A 21,503-nucleotide genomic window follows, 5' to 3' on the forward strand; every position below is an offset into this window, starting at 1 on the left:
TGTCCCCTGTGTGATTGGGGTACCTTGATTAGAGGCACTGGAGAAAAGGGGATATTCTGTGTCCTAACCCCACTGGCTTGAATTTTTAGAAAAATAACGTTTTTGTTGTTAAAATGGTGTTAGAGAACAAGTGTTCTAAACCTTTCCAACCTTTCATTTTTTTTTTCATCTAAAATGGATAAAAGCATTTTTTTTTTACATAGCTGACTCCATACTAGACATTGCTAAGGGGATTGGGTTGTAATGACTAAGGCCCCTTTTAGCCCTGCATCTTATCTCTGACCCTTGTTTTAACTGAATCAATATAGTTACCTTTGTTAAATTGGCATTGCTTAGTCATTTTTATGAATGACAAATGAAAAAAGTAATAAGCCAAGTGAGATGGTACCTGCTCTGTTGTAGCTCATAGCCAAATAGAGACAGTGAATCAGGGGGTTCACCTATAGGATCAGTGGAAAAGGAGAGGCATCTAGAGGCAAAATTGGCCAGGCAAATGGGAATTTCCAAGTATTAAGTTGCTGTAGCAAACATTAATCGCAAGGCTGTGGAGTTCAGCCCTTTGCTCACCAGGAAGTGTGCCTTCATTGCCTTTTCTCCTAATCCTTCCCAGCTTTGACAAAAAGGGCCATTAGTGCATAAGCTGAGCCTGGCTCCTAGGATCTCAGGCCTCAGCTGCCATGATGCAGTTGTAACTTGGATCTGTTCTGTAGAAGAGAATTGTATAATTTAGTGGAGTTTAAAAAACAGTACTTAAGAGGCAGTTAAGGAATATTGGTCTCCTTTTTCATATGAAACATTTCCCATAGAGATGAGTGTATTTTTCAACTTAAAAGAATTCACTCTTTTAAAAGATTCATTCTTTTTGGAATAGATTTCTATAATAATAGCGGGACCTGGGAAATATTCTTGTGGATAGAGTAGTGTTTGTATTTCAGGACTCCTTTCAGTGGTTTGAGAGTCAAGCCTATAGACAGAGGGTCCTGGATTCAAATATGGCCTCAGATACTTCCTAGCTGGGTGGCCTTGGGCAAGTCACTCAACCCCCATTGCCTTGCCCTTATCTCTTCTGCCTTGGAACCAATGTACAGTATTGATTCTAAGATGGAAGGTAAGGGGTTTAAAAGAAAAGATTAAATATATGATCTCAATTGGTAATTAGTGTTTATGGGAGGGACTGATACTTAATAAGAATTAAGTTCTTGTCACCAAAATTGTTGACCCTCAGATGTGGCACATAGATTTTGGTGTGGGGAAAACCAGTAATAGGACTCACGAACTGCAGTGGATGCAAAAAGAAACTGATCATGAAGAAAATCAGTTTTTATGAAGTTTGTGAAAGCAAAAACAGTAATGAAGATAATAAAAGCTGTAGAATTGAAAATCTGTTACCCTAAAAAAAGAACCACATCTCCCAAGAGCCCACTGACTTCCTGTCATTACGGACTTGCCATAGACAGGATAAAGGGAGGGTCATTGAGGCTCTTGCTCTCTTGGGCATGATGTAGAATCAGCAGTGAATGGTGGTGAGTGGGTATTTTGAAAACGGCTAACCAGCCATGGGCACGTGGTTTTTATTTTGTATCCTCTTTATTCCTTGATTTCTAATGATCATCTAATAAACCTCCTAAAATGTAATATTTTTATTATTGAGATATAAGTTTAATTTTTACAAAGCCCAAGCTGACACGATCATTTACAGTTATGGCAATTGTGTATTATACTTTTAACTTGGCAATAATAGCTAACATAGCTGGCTCTTATTATATTCCAGACATTTTGCTAAGTTACCTCCCTTGATCCTTATAACAATCATGCCAGGTAGATGATATTGTCATTAGCAGATGAGGAAACTGAGGCAAACCGTTTAAATGATTTATCTGAAGCTAGATTTGAACTTGGGTCTTTGGCATCCTAGTTGCCTTAAAACTTAATTCTTGACCAATTGAGGTTCAGAGGTTTGGTAGACTTTGCTAAGATACTACAACTTGGATTTTCTGAGAACTTGTTCCTCATCATTCTTGACTTCAGTTGTCTCCTATTAGTATTATTGGCTCCGCACTGGGTAAGAGGAAGTTTGTGGGGTGAACCCTCAGGGATTTGAAACCAAAGACTTATAAGAATGGTATTCCCTACACCACATGCTCTCTGCTTGGAAAGTTGCCTTTCCTAGTTGGATGACCTGGCGTTAATTAAAAGGACAAGAAAAAAATAATCTGCTCCTTACTGAAATTGGATGTTTCCTTGTGGAAAGAGAATAAAAGGATGAGCAGATGTCTAATAACAAAATTACAACCTATAAAGATGTGATCCTTTTGCTTTGATGTGATAATAGAACAGTCATATTCATTTGCTATAACTTGGTACTTGACTGGAATTCGAATGGCCAAATTTCAGCAGACATGTGGTTTGCTGCTGGTTTAGGATCACATTTAAAGCTAGAAGGAATTTTAAAAGGGCATGCGCCGTCCCCTCATTTTACAACTGAGATAAGCCCAGAGTGGAGTCCCCAAGAAATATGTTCTTTAGGGCCCTCAGGATTTTTTTCTTAATAGGTTTGATGCTGAGTGGTTCTTAGTGTTTGAAGGGCATGAGATCATGCAAAGAAGAGCCTAAGGTCTTGCCTGGGATGAACAAGCTTTTCTTCAGGACATAATTACATACTGTGCCTTTCCCAATTCCTATGCCCAAGCCTGATCTTTTCCAAAACTACATACTCATCTGGCACTCTGTGTGTGTTCTGTACCTAGAATGCCTCCCCCAAAGAGATTCAGCCACAGAGTCTTCCATGGTTTTCTCTTTTTTGCTGGTGATCTTCCCTCACCCTCCCACATCCCATAAATGATAACTCTCTCCTCCAGTCAAAGCAATAAACTTCTTAAGAGCAGGGTTCTCATCTCCAGTGACTAGCACAGGGCTGTGCATATTAATGAGAGGAAGATAATCTGGATGAGAAATTTGCTTAGGATGCAGCCCAACATACAGCTTAGCCTGGCAAGGATACCTGAAGCCCTGACGTGGTTGTGGCTTGTCTGTTCATGAAGCGTGTGTTCTCAGAGAGAACTGGAACTCCTGTCTTCTTGATTACAAAGCTGCCTTTTTTATGTGCCGTGCACAGTCAGTCAATGCTTAATACTTGAATTTGACATTTTCTCTAAGGACTTGAACAGCAGGTTGGATAGATGCCTGAGCTGGTACTGCTGTGTCTGTTACTGATGGATGGCTCAGAAGCCGTGCTTAGTGGGGCAGATTCAAAGGGAGTTATCTGAAGATTGCCTCTCTTCAGAACAGAGCCAGCATATGAGACCCCTGGCATAGATGTAGAGCTGGAAGGGACATTGACTCCAACCCCTTTTTACAGAGGAGCAATTGCAAGCCCAGGCAATTGGTTTCTCCAAGGTCACAAAAGTACCCAAATTGCAGAGACTGTATTTGAAACCAGGACTAGACGTCTAGTATGCGTATGGCCCTGCCTTCTCATGCTTGGTAATTTGCCCCAAACAAATATCTTCTTGGCCAGATCCTCAGTGGGTTGGGAATTCTGAGTGTAAACAATGTTCCATTTTAACTAATAGTAGTATAAACCTGATGACTTTCTTTGGCCCCATTTTTTGCCCAGGCTGCCCACTTCACAGTTACTCCTTTGACAGTCTGAAGCACAACTCTTGTGGTCCAGTTCAAAACTGCTCTTTCTGAGCTGATTAATTAATAAACTGTAGCTGACATTTCTATACCACTTAAAGGTCTGCAAAGCAATTTACATTTTTATCTCCTTTGATCTTCACTCCTCCCCCTTTGTGGGTAGGGTAGGATGGATGATGAGCAGGGTTAGGACTTGGCAGATGCAGGACTTGAACCCATTTATCCATCTTCACTGGTTTTCACACTAGCATCTTTCCTAAGATTCCCCTGAGGGTCATTTTATAATCTCTAATTTGAATTGGTCAAATTTTACTGCTACCATTCAAACTTTCTTTTTTGCTAAGGCTTCCTGCTCCATTGACTTGTCTGGCTTAAGTTTGTTCTGTCCTCTGGGGGAGAGAAGTGACAGTCTATAGAGTGCTGGGTCTGGAGTCAAAAAGAGCCAAGTTCGAATCCAGATGTTGGCACTCCACAGCTCTGATTCTGGACAAGTTGCCGAACCTTGAATTGCCCCAGTTTGCTCAACAGTAAAATAGCACCTATTTCAAATTGGTCATGTGGACCAAATGAAACAATACTTTTAAAGTGCTTAGAACAGTGCTGGGTCTCTTCCCTCCCCTGCCAATCCACTCCAGGCTCATTGTGAAACTGGCATTCCTTCAACCCCAAATTTGTATCACACATAGGAAAGAAATCTTTGTGTACAACAAAAAACTTTGAATGATAAGTATAAACGGGAAGGCTAGAGCTTGAGATGCAGTTTGGGTTTTTGAGTTAACTTGTATTTAGGAAAAAATACTGTTCCCTCTGCTACTTTTCTCCTCTAAGAAGATGCTTTTGTCTTAGCAATGGTAGAAGATCCCCCTCTTGACTTAAGTGAAAAGAAAGCCCTGGTCTTGTCCTCAAGAGGTGCAAATATTCTTACGGCAGAGACATGACCTCCATTTGTATAGGCTCGCAGCAGCGGAGCCCAAGAGATGAGGGTTTTGCTGACTGTTTCTTCAGTTCTTGAGTTTGTTTTTTGTCATTTGTCCCACAAAAATTCAGTTATCACTCACAGTTCATAGCACGGATGGATGCTTAAGTCTGTTTTGAGTTGGTTCAGTGTCCAGGCCACGGTGGCCTCAGTTGTATGTCCTGGTTCCTGGGGGTGACCACGTTCCATTCCATATTGTTGATGCATCACAGATGAAACATGAGATCTCAGTGCTGTTTCCAAATGTAATTGAACTATAATTTGCATAGCAAGGACTGTGGCCTAGCCTGGAACCTCTGAGTTTCTGTGGATTTAGAGATGAGTGAAGAGGGCAGGAAAAGTAGGCAGGACTCTAGAAATGACAGACAAGATCCCTGAACTGTGTCTAGACAGGAGTACCCTTCGCTCTGGATAAAGGCTTCAGGATGGGTGAATTTATTTTCCATTTATAAGAGGAAGTGAATATGTTTTTAGAGGTAGCCAAACATTGCTAAAGTCGGCAGAATAAAATGATTCAGGGGTAGAAACATGGAATTTTTTGGATTTTTTAGCTTCCTGGCCCTGTGACCTTTGGGGAAGCCACGTGATCTTTTTGTGTTGGGTTTTCTCTGCCAAATGGGAATGGCATTGGCTCTCCTTACCATTGTAGGGAGTTGTTATAAAGGTCAATTGAGATGATAATAAAATCTGAAAGGCTTTATCGGTTATAAAGTGCTATACAATGCACGGCATAATTATTATTATTTCTTATTACCCTTGTGTCTTAGAATCAATGCTGTGCATTGGCTCCAAAGCAAAAGAGCAGTAAAGACTAGGCAGTGGGGGGTAAGTTACTTACTCAGGGTCACCCAGCTAGGAAGTGTCTGAGGCCACATTTGAATCCAGGACCTCCTGTCTCTAGGCCTGGCTCTGTATCCACTGAGCCACCCAGCTGCCCCCTGCGTGGTGTAATTATTGAAAAGGATATTTAAAAGTAGAGGGATTCCACTTTCTAGTCCATCAAGCAGTCAGGAAGGGGCTGATGAAACGTGAGAATCCAGATCACTCCAGGACAAAGGTTTCCCAAGCTTCACTAGCACGTTTAAATCCTCAGGCGTCTCTGAGAAACCCTCTGTGGCTAAGGATGTTCAGATGGGATGGAGAAGCTTCTTTGTGAAAAGCAGGCCGAGGGGCTGAAGCCCTAACATTGCACAAAGCCCTGCTCCGACATCCCTCTGACAGCATCCCTTTTCCTTCCCCGCTGGCACCTGCCCTGCCTCACCAGGGGAGCGAAGGGGAGGGGTTTAGCGAGGGCGCAGTCTCCCGCCACCCAAGTTTCTTGAGGCTAGAGCCGCTGGTTTCTTTTTTCTCCTCTTTGGGGGTGGGAGGTGGGCTGGGGTTGGGTGGAGAACACACCAAAGAGAACAAAAATAGGCTTTAATTGCTCCCTCTTTCTCCTGCCTCCTTCTTCACTAAAAATAAAGGTCTTGCCTTTGATGCCGTGGACACAAATGTTTGGCACTTATTAGCCAAGGCCTGGCATATTTATCTCCCATTAGTTAGCATAACACGGGAGCCTGACCAGGGAAGGGCTTTACCCTTATGCTTCAAAAAAAGAACAATGCATCATTAGAAGATGGGCAGAGTTCCTTTTCTAGGATAGGCGTCATCACAGCCCGCATGATGATGGGACTGTTGGGCTTATGGCAGAGCAGCTCGCCTGGGGTCTGGTCACTGGGGTGTTCCTAAAGCGAATGTCACAAAACCAGGCTCTCCTTCCCTCCCCGAAAAGCAGGAAATAGCTGTCCAGGGGCAGCGGGGTCAAGGGCTGAGCCCAGGTCTGGCAGGCTGCCCCAATCAGAAAAGGAGAGCGGATCCCACAGATTGCAAGCCATCTAGGGAGAGGGAACAAGTTTCTATTTTGCTTTTTGCCCTCATAGCGACTGTCTAATCCAGTGCTGGATGGGTAGCAGAGCCCTGAGGAATAGGTTTTGGGGACGATGACATATGTAACTTTTTAATTCTTACCTTTTATTTTCTTGCATTTCATTAAAAAAATTATTTTTAACCCTTCCATCTTAGAATCAATACTGTGTGTTGGCTCCAAGGCAGAAGAGTGGTAATGGGGGTCAAGTGACTTGCCCAGGGTCACACAGCTGGGAAGTATGAGTTCAGATTTGAACCCAGGACCTCAAGTCTCTAGGCCTGACTCTATCCATTGGGCTACCCAGCTGCCCCCTTACCTTCTATTTTAGAATCAAGACTAAGTATTGTTTCCAAGGAAGAAAAGTGGTAAGGGCCAGACAATGGAGGGTAAGTGTGTTGCCAGGATCACATGGCTAGGAAGTGTCAGGTCAGATTTAAACCCAGGACCTCTGGTCTTGTATCCATTGAGCCATGTAGCTGCCCTTACATAAATTGATTGCCTATTTTATTTATTAAATTATTACATTTATTTAATAAAATTCCCAATTCCGACATTTATTTCCCAGTGACTCCGGAGGAGATCACGAACCTATTTCCTCCATTTTGGAGATGAGTAAATGGACTTTGGAGAGGTAAGACGATTTGTGTAGAGACTCAAAGGAATACCTTGTGAGGGAGGAAATAAAGCCCGGCCCTCCCTCCCAGCTCAGCACTCTGCACGTCTAATGGGGCGCCGCCATCTGATTATTGTGCCAGGGCCCTTCGGGCGCCTCTTGACCAGGGAGTGCACTACGGAGTCTGACCCCGAGGGAGGGTACTTGGGGCGGCCTCTGGAGCGGAGCTCTCCGCCCCTGCAGCATTCAGCCTCCCGAGGCTGGGAGTGCCGGAGCCTGCGCTCACTGGGCTTCGGAGCATCCTCCCTGGGACCTTCTGGGGGATTGTCTCCTTCCTCCTCAGCTCTGAGCTCTGCAGGGGCACCCGAGCCTGTGCTGGTGTCCCCCTCTTCCCGGCCCCTAGCACAAGGGCTCCTTCAAAGCTTGCCGGCCTCGGCCCCAACTTTTGTGGCTGATGTTTTCCCCTAATTGAAGCTCATTTTCATCTACAGCTCTTTGCCCAAAGCTCAGGGTCACCTGCCTCTAGGATTTGCCGGCAGGAATATCATCAAACCACGGGATGAAGGAAGACTTGACTAAGGCTCTATCGATTTTCACTTAAAGAGGGAGAGGGAGGGGTACAGAACTACACCCAGAAGCAGTCAGCAGGTCCTGGGTTCAAATGTGACCTCAGACACTTCCTAGCTGTGTGACCCTGGGCAAGTCGCTTGACCCCCATTGCCTAGCCCTTATTGCTCTTCTGCCTTGGAGCCAATCCACAGTATTGACTCCAAGACGGAAAGTAAGGGTTTAAAATAAATAAATAAAAAAAAATGTTTATTCCATGCTCTAGAATTTAATTATTTTAAAATAACTGATTCATGTAAGAAGCCTTTATTTACTCTTTCTGCCAATGGAATAACAGCGACACCTCCAAAAGGAAAATCCCCCAAACCCTAGTAAGAAATACTCATAACCGATTAAGCACTTCCCTCTTTGGCCGCATTCAAGATGTAGGCCTCATTTGGAAGCCCGTGTCCGTCACTTGTCCAACCTTCAGGCTTCTTGAATGACGAATGGTCGCTTATTGCGCTGGTCAGTGCCCTGCCCAAGGGTTCGCTGAGACCCAGAGTCAGATACTCTGATTCGCGTCCATGCGGCCCAGAAGCGAAACAAATACAAGTGTGCCGTGTGCATAAGAGACGCTCATCCACTAGTTGTGGAGGGAGTGGACATCGGAGCACTAGGAGCCGCCGTCCTAGGCACAGTCCCCCGGAACTTGGGCTCTGTACGTCTTCCACACTGGCCCGGCATCCGCAGAGGGGCCGCAGACCGTCACCAGCCTTGGCGATGGGTGGAAATGAGCGCGCCTCTTTTCCTATTCTGCTCCCCCTTCCCCACCGAGTACCCCAGCCTTTACCCCTCCCCCCCCAGGGCCCAGGGAGGAGAGAGGGGGCGTCTCCTCCCTCAGCCCGATTCCGGGGGCTCAGGAGGTCCTGACATCGCCTTTCACGCCCCGCTGGGCCTCTTTTGTTGGTGAATCTGTTAAACCTTCCTCTGAATTGACTTTGTCTGCATCCTCTCTGGAGGGAAACCAGTTCCGTCCTTCTAAAATACACGGCCTCGTGGCTTCCTTTCTCCCTCCAGTGCCGCGTTCAGACCTAATGATCTCGTGTGTCTCTTTCCATGGTGAAGTGCACCGGCTGCCTTCTTCTGGTCTTCAGTCGGGGTGTTCTCCAGGCGTGTCTCACTCTGTGTGCCCCCATGAGGGGGTTTCTGGGCAGAGATACTCAGTGCTTGGCCATTTCCTTCTCTGGCTCCTTTGACAGATGGGGAAACGGAGGCAAGCAGGGTGAAATGACTTGCCCAGAGTTGCGTAGGAGGCTAGATTTGAATTCAGATCTTCCTGACTGTAGTTTTTCCCATTGAGCTCCCTACTTACTCCAGCTAGGGGAAGGGGGAAGCAAACTTCTAGGGAGCACAAGAAACGTGTCGAGGGATAGGGCTGATATACCTTATCCTTCTGAAATTCCTTTTTTGTTTCCTGAGAGGCAAAGGTGGTAGAGCTGATAGAGAGCCAGCCTTCGAATGAGGAAGACTTGAGTTCGAGTTTTGCCTCAGTCTTAGACTCAGTTTTGCTGGCAGTCTTTCCCAGGTACTAGTCTAAGACTCTAATGTCACAGAGAAGATACCAGCGTGGGCTGGTAAAAGGCTGTTTCTTCCTCTTCCAATGAAATCACAGGCGTGATCTCTATTTCTGTTTTATTCCTCATGTGTATATGTATCTATGTATGTACGTCTAGGAAAATTGACATAAAGCCAAGGAACGGGGGCCAACAAAGTGTGGGTAATCCGTGCTCTAGGTGTATAAGCATTTTATGGTTTCTTCCAGGAAAGCAGGTTTCTGAAAAGTTGTATATAAATATTTTTTAAAGCAAATTCTATTTTAGTAATTTGGAAAAAAAATTATTTGAGTTCTCTAGTTTGGATTTTATCTGGATGAAAATTTATACTACTTGATATTGTCGGACTTTTTAACATTTCAAATTAAATTGTTTAAAGATGCCCCGAGCTCGGTGTCATAATCCAGTATTTCTCTGCAGTTTAGAACTTGCCTTTTGTCATGGTTTCCATATGGAGCAGAGGTAGTCAATTTGTCTTCTCGTGCTCTTCCCTTCATTTTTTTCTCCAGTTCCCCTAGAGATTGTGCCAAATGCTTTTCAGTGAAACATGAGATCTCCTACAAGTCTCTACCTGCATTTTATCTCTCCTCATGGCCTGTAGACTTCTCCTTTCTCCTCCACCCCAGGCTAAAACCAAGGCCATGTTAGTGATACCTTTGGCCAATATGTGGCTCCTTCACCTTGTGCCCTGCAACTGTGTATAGGTCTATTGATCGAATGCTAATTTCAGACTTGGTAGATTCTGGGTTTCTGGTCCGCCATTTTCAGATCAGTGCTGGCCTTTAGAGAAATTCCAGGGCCAGCTAGGTTTCCTTTACCTCCTGAGCCACAAAGTGCCTCTTTGACTTACTTACTTTCCTAGGAGACTGGATACCTCTTTTTACCCTATATTATAACTATTTACAGATTAACCTCCCCTCCCTCACTTTGTAAGATGTCTCTTGGAATAAGGTAAAAGAATGAAGTAAAATGAATTCCATAGTGAATTCCATCTTGTAGAACCTCTATATTTCCTCTACTTAAAAAAAAAACAAACAGATTTCTATTTTTTTCTCTTTCTCTCCTACTTCCCAGCCCATTGGGGAAAAGGAAAAAAGAAAAATATATTTTTATAACAAATATACATAGTTAAGCAAAATAAATTCCCTCAATGACTATACAAAAATATAGGTTTCATTCTGTACCCTAAATCTGTTTTGTCTCTGTAATGGATCCTGTGTTTCTTCATCAGTCCCTCTGGAATCATGAATGATCATTGTATTGATCGGAGTTCTTAGAGCTTTCAAGTTGTTTGTTTTTATGGTGTTGTTGTCATTAAATAAATTGTTCCCCTGGTTGTGCTCATTTCATTCTTCATCAACTTAAAAAAGTTCTCCAAATTGTTCATTTTTATAATATTGATGGCAGAGTATAAATTGTTCTTTCGATCCTTTAAGAAAAGGATTTTAATGAAGGGGATTTGCAAACTCAGTTGAGTCAATAAATGGAACATGGTAGTCCAGAAAAGCTAATGGGATCAGAGGCTTAATTAATAGAGGCAGTGTCCAAGAGGCAATGGTCCTTCTGAAATCTGGCCTGCGGGGAGAGGGGGCAGCTGGGTGACTCAGGGGATTGAGAGACAGGCCCAGAGACAGGAGGTCCTGGTTCAAATGTGACCTCAGACACTTCCTAGCTGTGTGACCCTAGACAAGTACTTTAACCTCCATTGCTTAGCTCTTACTTTCCTTCTGCCGTAGAACCATATGCGCAGTATTGATTCTAAGACAGAAGGTAAGAGTTTAAAAAAAAAAAGAAATCTGGCCTAGTCAGACCACATCCAGAGTGTGACATTTAGGTCTGGTTACCACATTGCTGAGAAACACTGTCAAACTGGAACACAGCCAGAGAAGGGAGACCAGGATGGAGTGAGAACTGGCGACCACATCAGAAGAATCTTGGTTGTAGGAAGTGGGAGAGACCTATCCTGTACATAATACCAACTTTAAGGTGGACATGATAGCTCTTAGCATGCCATCCTGAGGAAGAGGGGTCTGATTTATTTGGCTCTGCCCTGAGCTAATGGTGGAATTCATAGAGAGGCAGATTTCCATTCAATAGCTGTTCCAAAAATCTTAGGGCTTTTAGCTTTAATAGTTTGAAACTGAGACTTTTTTTTTTAACTCTTACCTTCTGTCAATATCAATTCTAAAACAGAAGAGTGGCAAGGGCTAAGCAATCAGTGTTAAGTGACTTACCCAGGGTCACTCAGCTAGGAAATGACTAAAGCCACATTTGAATCCAGGTCTTCCCAATTCCAGTGCTCTGAGACTTTTACGATAATCCTGGAAAAAAACAAAAAAACTATTTGCTCAAAGGTGGAATGGGTTGCTTTTGAGGAAGGCAGTTTCTGATTTGCCAGATGACCACTTATTAGAGATAATTTGACAGAGGATTTCTGTTCAGGTAGAGGTTATATGAGACCTCTGGGGTTCCTTCCAGTTCTGTGATACCGAGTTTCTGGAATTTTGACTTCTCAGGCAATTGGCGGATGGCTTTAAGGGTGGGAAGCTGGCCATTCACCTAGGTGAACAGGCTTCCTGGCACATGCCTGTTCTTGAGGGAGGGAAAATGTGTTTGTTTTTTTTTAATGAATTATACCTGCTAGGGTTTACTTAGAGAATCACCCAGCCTGATTTTATAAAAGAAGACTCCAAAGCAGGGAGAAGTGAAGTAAGGTCATGAGGCAGGTTAGTGGCCTCAGTATTATTATCTTTTCTTGCTTTCTTGTGCTCATGGCTACTTGTTTCCCTCGAGAGCTGAGAGAAGCTTGATAGAGGAATCAGGCCCAAAAGCTTTCCTTTTCATGTCAGCTCTGTCTGTCTAACACAATTCAACAAGAACTGAGAACCTGTTGAGCCTAGCACTGTGCTAGGTAAGCTGTAGAGGGACCCGTGGAGAGTAGATTTGGGTGCCAGGCTAGGGAGTGGCTTCAGATTTGTGGTAGGTCACCCAGTGGGAGGTGTGGGAGAAAGTGAGATGGGGGGCATCTTCCTTTATACCTCCCTCCCCTGCTGATCTGGGATAAGGGTAGGGATTCAAAATGTGATTTCATGGAAGAGAACACTGTTTCTCAAACTGTACTGCAGGGAACTCTGAAACACCTCAAGTTTGCTTTTTGTTTTAATGAATTTTAAATTGTTTTTATTTTTTTGGTCAGTGGTTTTTCAGTTGTGTCCAACTCTTTGTGACCCCATTTGGAGTTTTCTTGGTAAATATATACAAGTGATTTCCTATTTTCTTCTCCAGCTTATTTTAGAGAAAAAGAAATTGAAGCAAACAGGATTAAGTGGCTTGTCCAGGGTCATACACCTATTAAAACAAACAAACAAATAATTTACCTTCTGTCTTAGAATAGATACTAAATATTGGTTCCAAATGCAGAAGAGTGGTAAAGGCTAGGCAACTGAGGTTAAGTGACTTGCCCAAGGTCACACAGCTGGGAAGTGTCTGAAGTCAGATTTAAACTCAAGACCTTCCTTCCCTGGGCCTGGCTTTCTATCCACTGAGTCAACTAGCTGCCTTGGTCACATCTATTGACAAGCATTAAAAAGAATAATTTTAGAGAATCTTATGACAAGGGTTCTGCCACCCTATAGAGAATTTTCACTATGGGATGAACTTTAGTGAATCTGAAAGACTGGGTTTTCCTGACCTGTTCATTCCCAGAAGCAAAGATTTAGAGCTGGAAAGGACTATAGAAGCCACCTAGAATGACCCCATCATTTTATCAAATGAGGAAACACATTAAAAGAGGTCAGATAGCCCAGGAGAAGTGGGATCCTAACCCAAATCCTCTTGACTCCACAGCTCAGTCTTTCCATCCTTTGCCTCTGGCACCATCTCTAAAGAGGAGAGTTTGATTCCTGCATAGTCTCATTTTGGAGGATGGAATGAGCTTCACCACTGGAATAGTATGAGTGGTCATGTCCTGGACAGATCAATGGCCCTGTGGGAGCAGTTGTCATTCTACCCAGGGGAGAGAGAGAAAGAAAAAGAGTAAGAGAGAGAGACAGATAGATAGACAAAAAGTGAGAGAGACAGAGACAGACAGAGACAGAGACGGAGAGAAATACAGAGACAGAAAGAGACTGACAGAAACAGACAGAGACAGAGAGAAATAGAGAAAGAGAGAAAGAGACAGAGAGACAGAGAGAAATAGATAAAGATAGAAAGAGAGAAAGAGAAAGAGACAGAGAGAGAGACAGAGACAGAAACAGAAATAAAAGGAGATGGAGACAGAAACAAAGAGACAAAAAGAGAGATAGAGACAAAAAAACAGAAATAGAGAGATAGACAGAGAGAAAGACAAGAGACAGAAATAGAGAGAGACAGAGATAGAGAGAGGAAGAGAGAGAGAGAGAGAGAGAGAGAGAGAGAGAGAAAGGGACCTCTGGAGAGAAGGGAGAAGGAAGAGGCAGAGTCTTTGGTGCAATTCTTTAACCCTGCTTCCAGGGAGCCAGAAAATTGCGAAGTCATCTCCAAACTCCAAGTCTTGGATCATTGAGCCGGCATATATGTCATGGGGATAGGGCCAGTCCCCCCACCCCCCTTCTAGTTGTACTTCATAGGGTGTTTTCTAGCCAGAGATGATGGGTGAGTGCTCTGTCCCCCGGACGATGCCCATTACATTTAAGTATGTTATATTCAAAATATACCCAAGGTTATTTTGAGGGAGAAAGAACTAGGAAGGAAATAAACATTTATCTAGTGTTTGCTGTGTACCAAGAATTGTGCTTTTATGTATATTATCTCATTTGATCCTCACAACAACCCTGGCAGGTAGGGGCTTTTGTTATCTCCATCTTAAGTTGTGAAAATTGAGGCAGTCAAAGGTTAAGTGATTTGCCCTAAACATATAGTAAATGTGTGAGTTTAGATTTGAACTCAGGTTAGGGGAGAGAAGATCTGGAATGGTTTTACATAAAAGGTGAATTTTTTCTCCCCTTAAATCCTCATTTTCTGTCCTAGTAATAGCTTGAAGATGGAAGGATAAGGGCTAGGCAAGTGGGATCAAGTGACTTGTCTAGGGTCACACAACTAGGAAGTATCTGAGGACCTTTTGGTTATCCCCCCCTCCCCTTTTCTTTAAAAAAAGAAAACTTATTTTCTGTCCTATTACCATCTCTAAGGCAGAAGGGCAAGGGCTAAGCAACTAGGTAAGGGTTATTAAAAAAAAAAAGAAAGTGAGGCTGGAGAGTTGATTAGGTAGCTCAGTGGATAGAATCTCAGTCCTGAAATCAGGAGGTTCTGGGTTCAAATCTGAACTCAGACACTTCCTAGCTGTGTGACTCTGGGCAAGTCACTTATCCCCCATTGCCTAGCCCTTACTTTCCTTCTGCCTTGGAGCCAATTCACAGTATTGATTCTAAGACAGAAGGTAAAGGTTTTTTTTTTTTTTTTTAAAGGGAAGCTGGAGAGTGATTAGGTACCTAAGTGGATAGAGCCTCAGACCTGGAGTCAAGAGGAACTGGATTCAAATCTGGTCTCAGACTCTTTCTAGCTGTGTGACCCTGGGTAAGTCACTTGACTCCATTTGCTTAGCCCTTGCCCTTCCGTCTTAGAGTGGTTACTAGGACAGAAAATTAAGATCTTTTATTTTTAAATATTTTTTTTGTTTTGTTTTTTTAAGAAAAGAAAGTGAGGCCGGTGGTGGTGGTGGGGATTTGGAAGAACAGAGGAGCATGATTCTGTTTTGGACCTCTTAGCTGGAGATCAATTGAATAACACTAGTCATTGAGAGCATCCTTGTGGGATGAAAATCAGACTTGAGCGCAAGGTGGCCCACCTGCCTTAAGCCAAACAGAAAGCTGGGATCCACGTCGCTAACGGCAATGCATCGGAATCGGGTTCTAGTCAAGCGCCAGATCTGTAACGGAGGGTAGAAATGCTAATACACGCCCCCAGGGCTCCCGGGACATTCGGGGCTGCAGGATAGATTGCAGACTTGCGCTTCTCGGAATCGCGATGGTGCGCGGTTTCCTGAGAACCGTTATAGCATCATTCGTCCCTGGGGCGTCTGAGAAGGGGGCGGCTCTGGCAGAGGGGAAGCGGGAGGCTCCGGCATCGGCTGTCCGGGTGTGTGTGCGCGCGCATCCGCGTGTCTGTGTCTGTGTCCCTGCCCGTGTCCGTGCCTGTGTCCGTGCCCAGAGAGCGACCCTCTGCTTGGGAAAGGAGAGGCTGGGTGAGCTGGAATCACTTTGCACTGTAGTTTGGGCTTCCCCCAAGCTGGCTGATATTCTCTCCTCAGCGTTCTAAGCTTTAGGCAGAGAAACAGGAGAGCTGTCTGCTCTTTTGCAGTCAGTTGGTTATAAGAATTTAAGGGGACAATGAGGTGGCTCGGTGGATTGAGAGTCAGCCCTAGATCTTGGGTTCAGATCTAGCCTCAGACACTTCCCAGCTGTGTGACCCTGGGCAAGTCACTTGACCCTCATTGCCCATTGCCCAATACATGGTTTTGAGTCCAAGACAGAAGATAAAAAAGAGTTAAAAAATAAAACAACAAACCACAAACAATTTAAGCACTTATTCTGTCGGGAGTTCCAAGTCCCTGGCCTCTGGAGTCCTTATTTCACATTCTTTTGCATCCTGCTCTTCTGGTACAACATTTGTGAGCAGTAGTGAGCCCTTCCTCCAAAGAGGAAACGATGTCAGGTCAGATGCTGTGATGGGGGCTACCTAATAATGATGGCTACACATACAGGCCTCAGACACTTACTCCCTGTATGATCCTGGGCAAGCCACTTTATTTACCCTCTTTGCCTCAGTTTCCTCATCTGTAAAATGACCTGGAGAAGGGAATGGCCAACCACTGCAGTATTTCAATGAGACAACTCCAAAAACCTGGTGGGCAATTTGGAATGATGCCCAAAGGGCTATAAAAGAATGTCTGCCCTTTGATCCAGTCATACCACTAAGCTTGTACCCCAGAGATAAAAAAAAAAGGGAAAAAGATCTGTTTGTACAAAAATATTGATAGTAGCTCTTTTTTATGGTGGCAAAGAATTGGAAACTGAGGGGATGCCCCTCGACTGGGGACTGGCTGAACAAATTGTGGTATATGAAGAAAATCCCAAATGGAATCATGATAGGAGCGATCATGCATTTTTAGAGAACTTTAAAGTTTGTATGGCACTGCGCAGCACAACCCCAGTAGATAAATATTATTATTGTCCCCGCTTCACAGATGAGGAAACTGAGGGTCACATGGAAAGTCTCTGAGGCAGGATTTGAATTTAGCTTTTCCTGATTCCTAGTCCAGGCTCTTAGAAGCATCCTCTACCTTGAGAATTTTCAGGGAGGCTCCTTTGAGCTGTCCAGGAGAAGAATCTGAAGCTAATCTTCTAGAGAGTTAGCTTCAAGGGCTCACTGATGACTCTGCTGGTACATAGACAAGTGCCCTGCTTACAGAATCAGACAGGATTAGAAACAGAGATGCCTTTAGAAGTCATCTGGTTCAATTGCCTTATTTTAAAACAAACCCCCCATTTATCTTCTGTTTTGGAACCAAAATGGATTATTGGTTCTAAGTGGCAGGATGACACAGGTAGAAAACATCTGACGTCACATTTGAACCCAGGACCTCCCATCTCTGGTCCAACCTCTCTAGCCTCCAAGCCACCTTGCTGTCTATAATTGCCTTGTTTTTAAAAAACCCTTACCTTCCATGTTAGGATCAATACTGTGAATTGGTACTAAGGCAGATGAGCAGTAAGGGCTTGGCAATGGGGGTTGGATTTGTCCCGGGTCACCAGCTAGGAAGTGCCTGAGTTCAAATTTGAACCCAGGACCTTCTGACTTCAGATTTGGTCCTCTATCCACTGTGCCTGCCCCCAGGGAGCTTACATTCAAATGGGAAGAGATTAAAAAACAAACCTGAAAGGCAGTGGGAGGTAGAAGGTGAGGGAGAGAAGGTTAGGTTAGGGATGGTTGGTATGGGGACTCTTCACCAAAATGGAAGAACTCACCAATTAATCAATCACCAATCAACATTTATTGAGCTCCCATTATGTGTCAGGGGGCAGTGAGGTAGTACAGTGGATAGAGTACTGGTCCTAGAGTCAGGAAGGCTCATTTTCCTGGCTTCAAACCTGGCCTTAGAATTTATTGTGTGACCTTGGGTAAATCACTTAACCCTGTTTGCCTCAGTTTCCTCATCAGTCAGATGAGCTGGAGAAGAAAATGGTAAACCACTCTAGTATCTTTGCCAAGAAAATCCTAAATCCAACCCCCATTGCCAAGCCCTAAATGGGGTCCTAACAAATTGGACACCACTGACCAACAATAGCTTTGTGCCTGGCAAAACAAAGAGAAGAAACACAGGCTTTGGAAGAAAATGAATGTTGAGTTGTATTATTTATTAGTAATATTTCTAGATAAAACCTTTCTTAAGCCTCAAATTTTGAAGGTCAGCCTGTCCCAAGGTGAAATAATTTACTCTCAAGTCTCAAGGCATCTAATTGGGATAGGACCTTTTGTCTTTTGTTAAAGACTTTGAAAGGATCCAGGCACTTCTTTAACTTTAACCCAGAACACCCCGCCTAGGGCATTTGAAAGCTGGGTGGGTGGGCCTCACTTTCCTTACTGGGCAAAGATCCCTCCCCTGTGATGAGGCAATGGGGAGGAGCTGAAATCTTTAAGGTCACCTCTTCTTTTAAAATATCCACCAATTGGGGATCAATGAAATAGATTAGGGATAAATGACCTTAGCAAAGTAGTGTTTAATAAACCCAAAGATCCCAGCTTTTGGGATAAGAACTCACTATTTGACAAAAACTGCTGGGAAAACTGGAAAACAGTATGGAAAAATTAGATGTAGACCAATATCTCATACCATATACCAAGATAAGTTCAAAATGGGTATATGATTTGGACGTAAAGAGTGATATTATAAGTAAATTAGGGGAATGTGGAATAGTTTATCTGTCAGATCTATGGAAGAGGCAAGAATTTAAGACCATACAAGACATAGAGAACATTACAAGATGTAAAATGAATCACTTTGATTACATTAAATTAAAAAGGTTTTGTACAAACAAAACCAATGCAACCAAGATTAGAAGGGAAGCAACACACTTGGAAAAAAATTTTGTTACAAATTTCTCTGATGAAGGTCCCATTTCTCAAATATATAAAGAACTAAGTCAAAGTTGTAAGAATCCAAGCTATTTCCCAATTGATAAATGGTCAAAGGATATGTCAACATTGAAATCTAGAGATCCCCAGTTTATTTAGTTTGAGTGTAGAAACCCCAGGTTTTGACCTTGTCACAGGAGAGGTTTCCCCCTGAGGGAAGGTCCCTCTTCACCAGACAATGGACTTCCTGGTAGTTTGGGTGGGAGCAGCTAATCCCTTTTTCTCCCCCAATGCTAAAGTCCATTACCTAGGGGGCCCAGCCCTGGGCTGGGTCTTTCCTTTTTGTGTCCATTGTGGGGCATCAGCTGCTCACTGTTATTCCTTTCTGGAACTCCTCACTTCCCTGTTTTACCATTGTAAAGTCAATCAACTGTCCCTCTAATCCTAAACCCCCCAGGTCATCTGGAGTAGTATATAGATTCCCCAAGTTCTTTTGTTCCTCGAAGTCCATCCTGAGTCGGTGGCACTCCCAGGGGTCAGTGACCAAGGTGCCCAGACTCTGTGCAGTCTTGGGGAGCAGCTCTGTTGTCACACTTAGTAGCGCTAACCCCCTTTCCCTTGATTAAAGAGTGATTTTGACTATTTAATAGTTCTGCATTTTTCTAGTTGACAGATATAAATAGGCAGTTTTCAGATGAAGAAATCAAAGCTATCAATAATCATACAAAAAATGTTCTAAATCTCTCTTGATTAGAGAAATGAAAATTAAAACAACTCTGAGGTACCACCTCACAACAATTGTGTTTGGTCAATATGACAGTAAAGTGATAAATGTTGGAGATGTGACAAAACTGGGACACTAATGCATCACTAGTGGAGTTGTGAACTGATTGAACCATTCTGGAAGGCAATTTGGAATTATGCCCAAAGGGCTATAAAAAATGTATACTCTTTGATCCTGTGTGGAACAGGGTCTCGGACAGTGGACCCCACCACTGAAAGAATTCAGAAACACAGAGCTCAGAAGCCAAAGTAGAAGACAGCAGTTTATTCTTTCATGAAAGGGATGTTCCCCAGATTTAGGTGCCTAAGGAATGTCTAAGTATTGAGACCAAAGATTCAATTTATTTATTTATTTTCAATTTAAAAACAAATAATTAAATATTTTCCCATGGCTACACGATTCATTTTTTCTCTCTCCTCTTCCCTTCCCCCTCCCAGAGCTGACAATTTCACTGTGTTATACATGTGTTATCACCTTTTCCCATTATTATTCATTTTTGTAATAGAGTAATCTTTTAAAACTCAGCCCCAAAATATTTTACCCATATAAACAAGTGACAAATCATATGTTTTTCTGCTGCATTTCTACTCCCACAGTTCTTTCTCTTGATGTAGATAACATTTTTTCTCATAAGTCCCTCAGAATTGTGATTACAGTTGATTGGTCCACAATGTTTCAGCTTCTGAGTATAATGTTCTCCTGGTTCTGCTCATTTTACTCTGCATCAGTTCATGAAGGTCTTTCCAGTTCATATAGAAATCAGGCACTTCATCATTCCTTATAACAAAATAGTATTCCATCACCATCATAATGCACAATTTGTTCAACCATTCCCCAATTGAGCAGCATCCCCTTATTTTCTAATGTTTTTGCTACCACAAAGAGTGTTGCTATGAATATTTTTGTACAATCCTTTTTCATTCTCTCTTTGGGGTACAAACCTAATAGTGGTATTTTTGGATCAAAGGGTATGCTTTCTTTTGCAGCCCTTTGGGCATAATTCCAAATTGCCTTCCAGAATGGTTAGATCAATTTACAACTCCACCAGCAATGCATTAGTGTCCCAATTTTGCCACATTCCCTCCAACATTTATTATTTTCCTTTACTGTTATATTGGCCAATCTGCTAGGTCTGAGGTAGTACCTCAGAGTTGTTTTGATTTGTATTTCTCTAATCAGGAGGGACTTAGAACACTTTTTAATGTGATTATTGATAGTTTTGACTTTGATCATTTGTCAATTTGTTGTGGGGGAGCTTGAGGTTAGCCCCTGGGGTTTGGGAAGGGTACCTTTTTCAAGAATGCAAGACTCCAAAGATTAGTTTAAAATAAAAAAGAAAAATTTATTAATTTAGAAAGTAATCTTGAATCTGCCCAGGAGGATAGTATAGGTGGAACAGCAAGATGAAAGGTTGCTCCCAGAATCCATCAATTCTGGGAACTATATACTCTTTACAACAGTGAAGATGTGATGTTGAGTCACTGTAAGGATGTGATTCTAGAGTGAGAAACACTTTGCATTCAGTCACTGGGGTCTGCCTGGTGACCTTTATAGGGTTAGGGGAGAGATGGATGTCTGAGATACTGCCCAATAGTATCGAGGTGTAGCCTGGAGGTGCCTCTCTATGTCTATCTGAAATCTAAAGGACAGTCCAAGGATGACAATAACCTCAAGGTCTTATAAGAAGTTATCAGATGTTATTGGATTAGGAGTCACAGGGACAGGAGGGAGCAAAGGAATTTCCCTTCTTATAGTTTGCCTGAGTTTGGGGGTTACAATGTCCATGCCAAATTGGGGAATGGCTTGATTTCTTGAACATTTGGCTTAGTTCCTTATAAATTTGAGAAATTAGACCTTTGTCAGAGATTTTTGATATAAAAATTTTCTCCCAGTTTGTTGTTTCCCTTCTAATTCTGGTTGCATTGGTTTTGTTTGTACAAAATCTTTTAAATTTAATATAATCAAAATTATTCATTTTACATCTTGTAATATTCTCTGTCTCTTGCTTGGTCTTAAATTCTTTCCAAAGATTCAATTCAAAGGGTCTCCAATCAAAGAAACTCCTCCCCTCTTTCCTCCCCCTTTTGTTCAGGTCAGAAGTCATCATCTTTGACATAGATTACTTTAAAAGATAAGTGAAGCACTGGATTGTGGATTACAAGATTTGATGGATTGTGAGTTACTCCTACCCTCAAGGCCTTTGAAATGTTAAAAGCCAAAAGTTTTTGTTTTTGGAAGAGGGGGTGTGTTCTAAAAGGAAGGAAAAGTACCAGCTTCTATGTAGGTACTTAGCACTTCCTATGAGAAAGTCA

Source organism: Monodelphis domestica, chromosome 7, assembly GCF_027887165.1.
Source record: "Monodelphis domestica isolate mMonDom1 chromosome 7, mMonDom1.pri, whole genome shotgun sequence".
Taxonomy (NCBI): Eukaryota; Metazoa; Chordata; class Mammalia; order Didelphimorphia; family Didelphidae; genus Monodelphis; species Monodelphis domestica.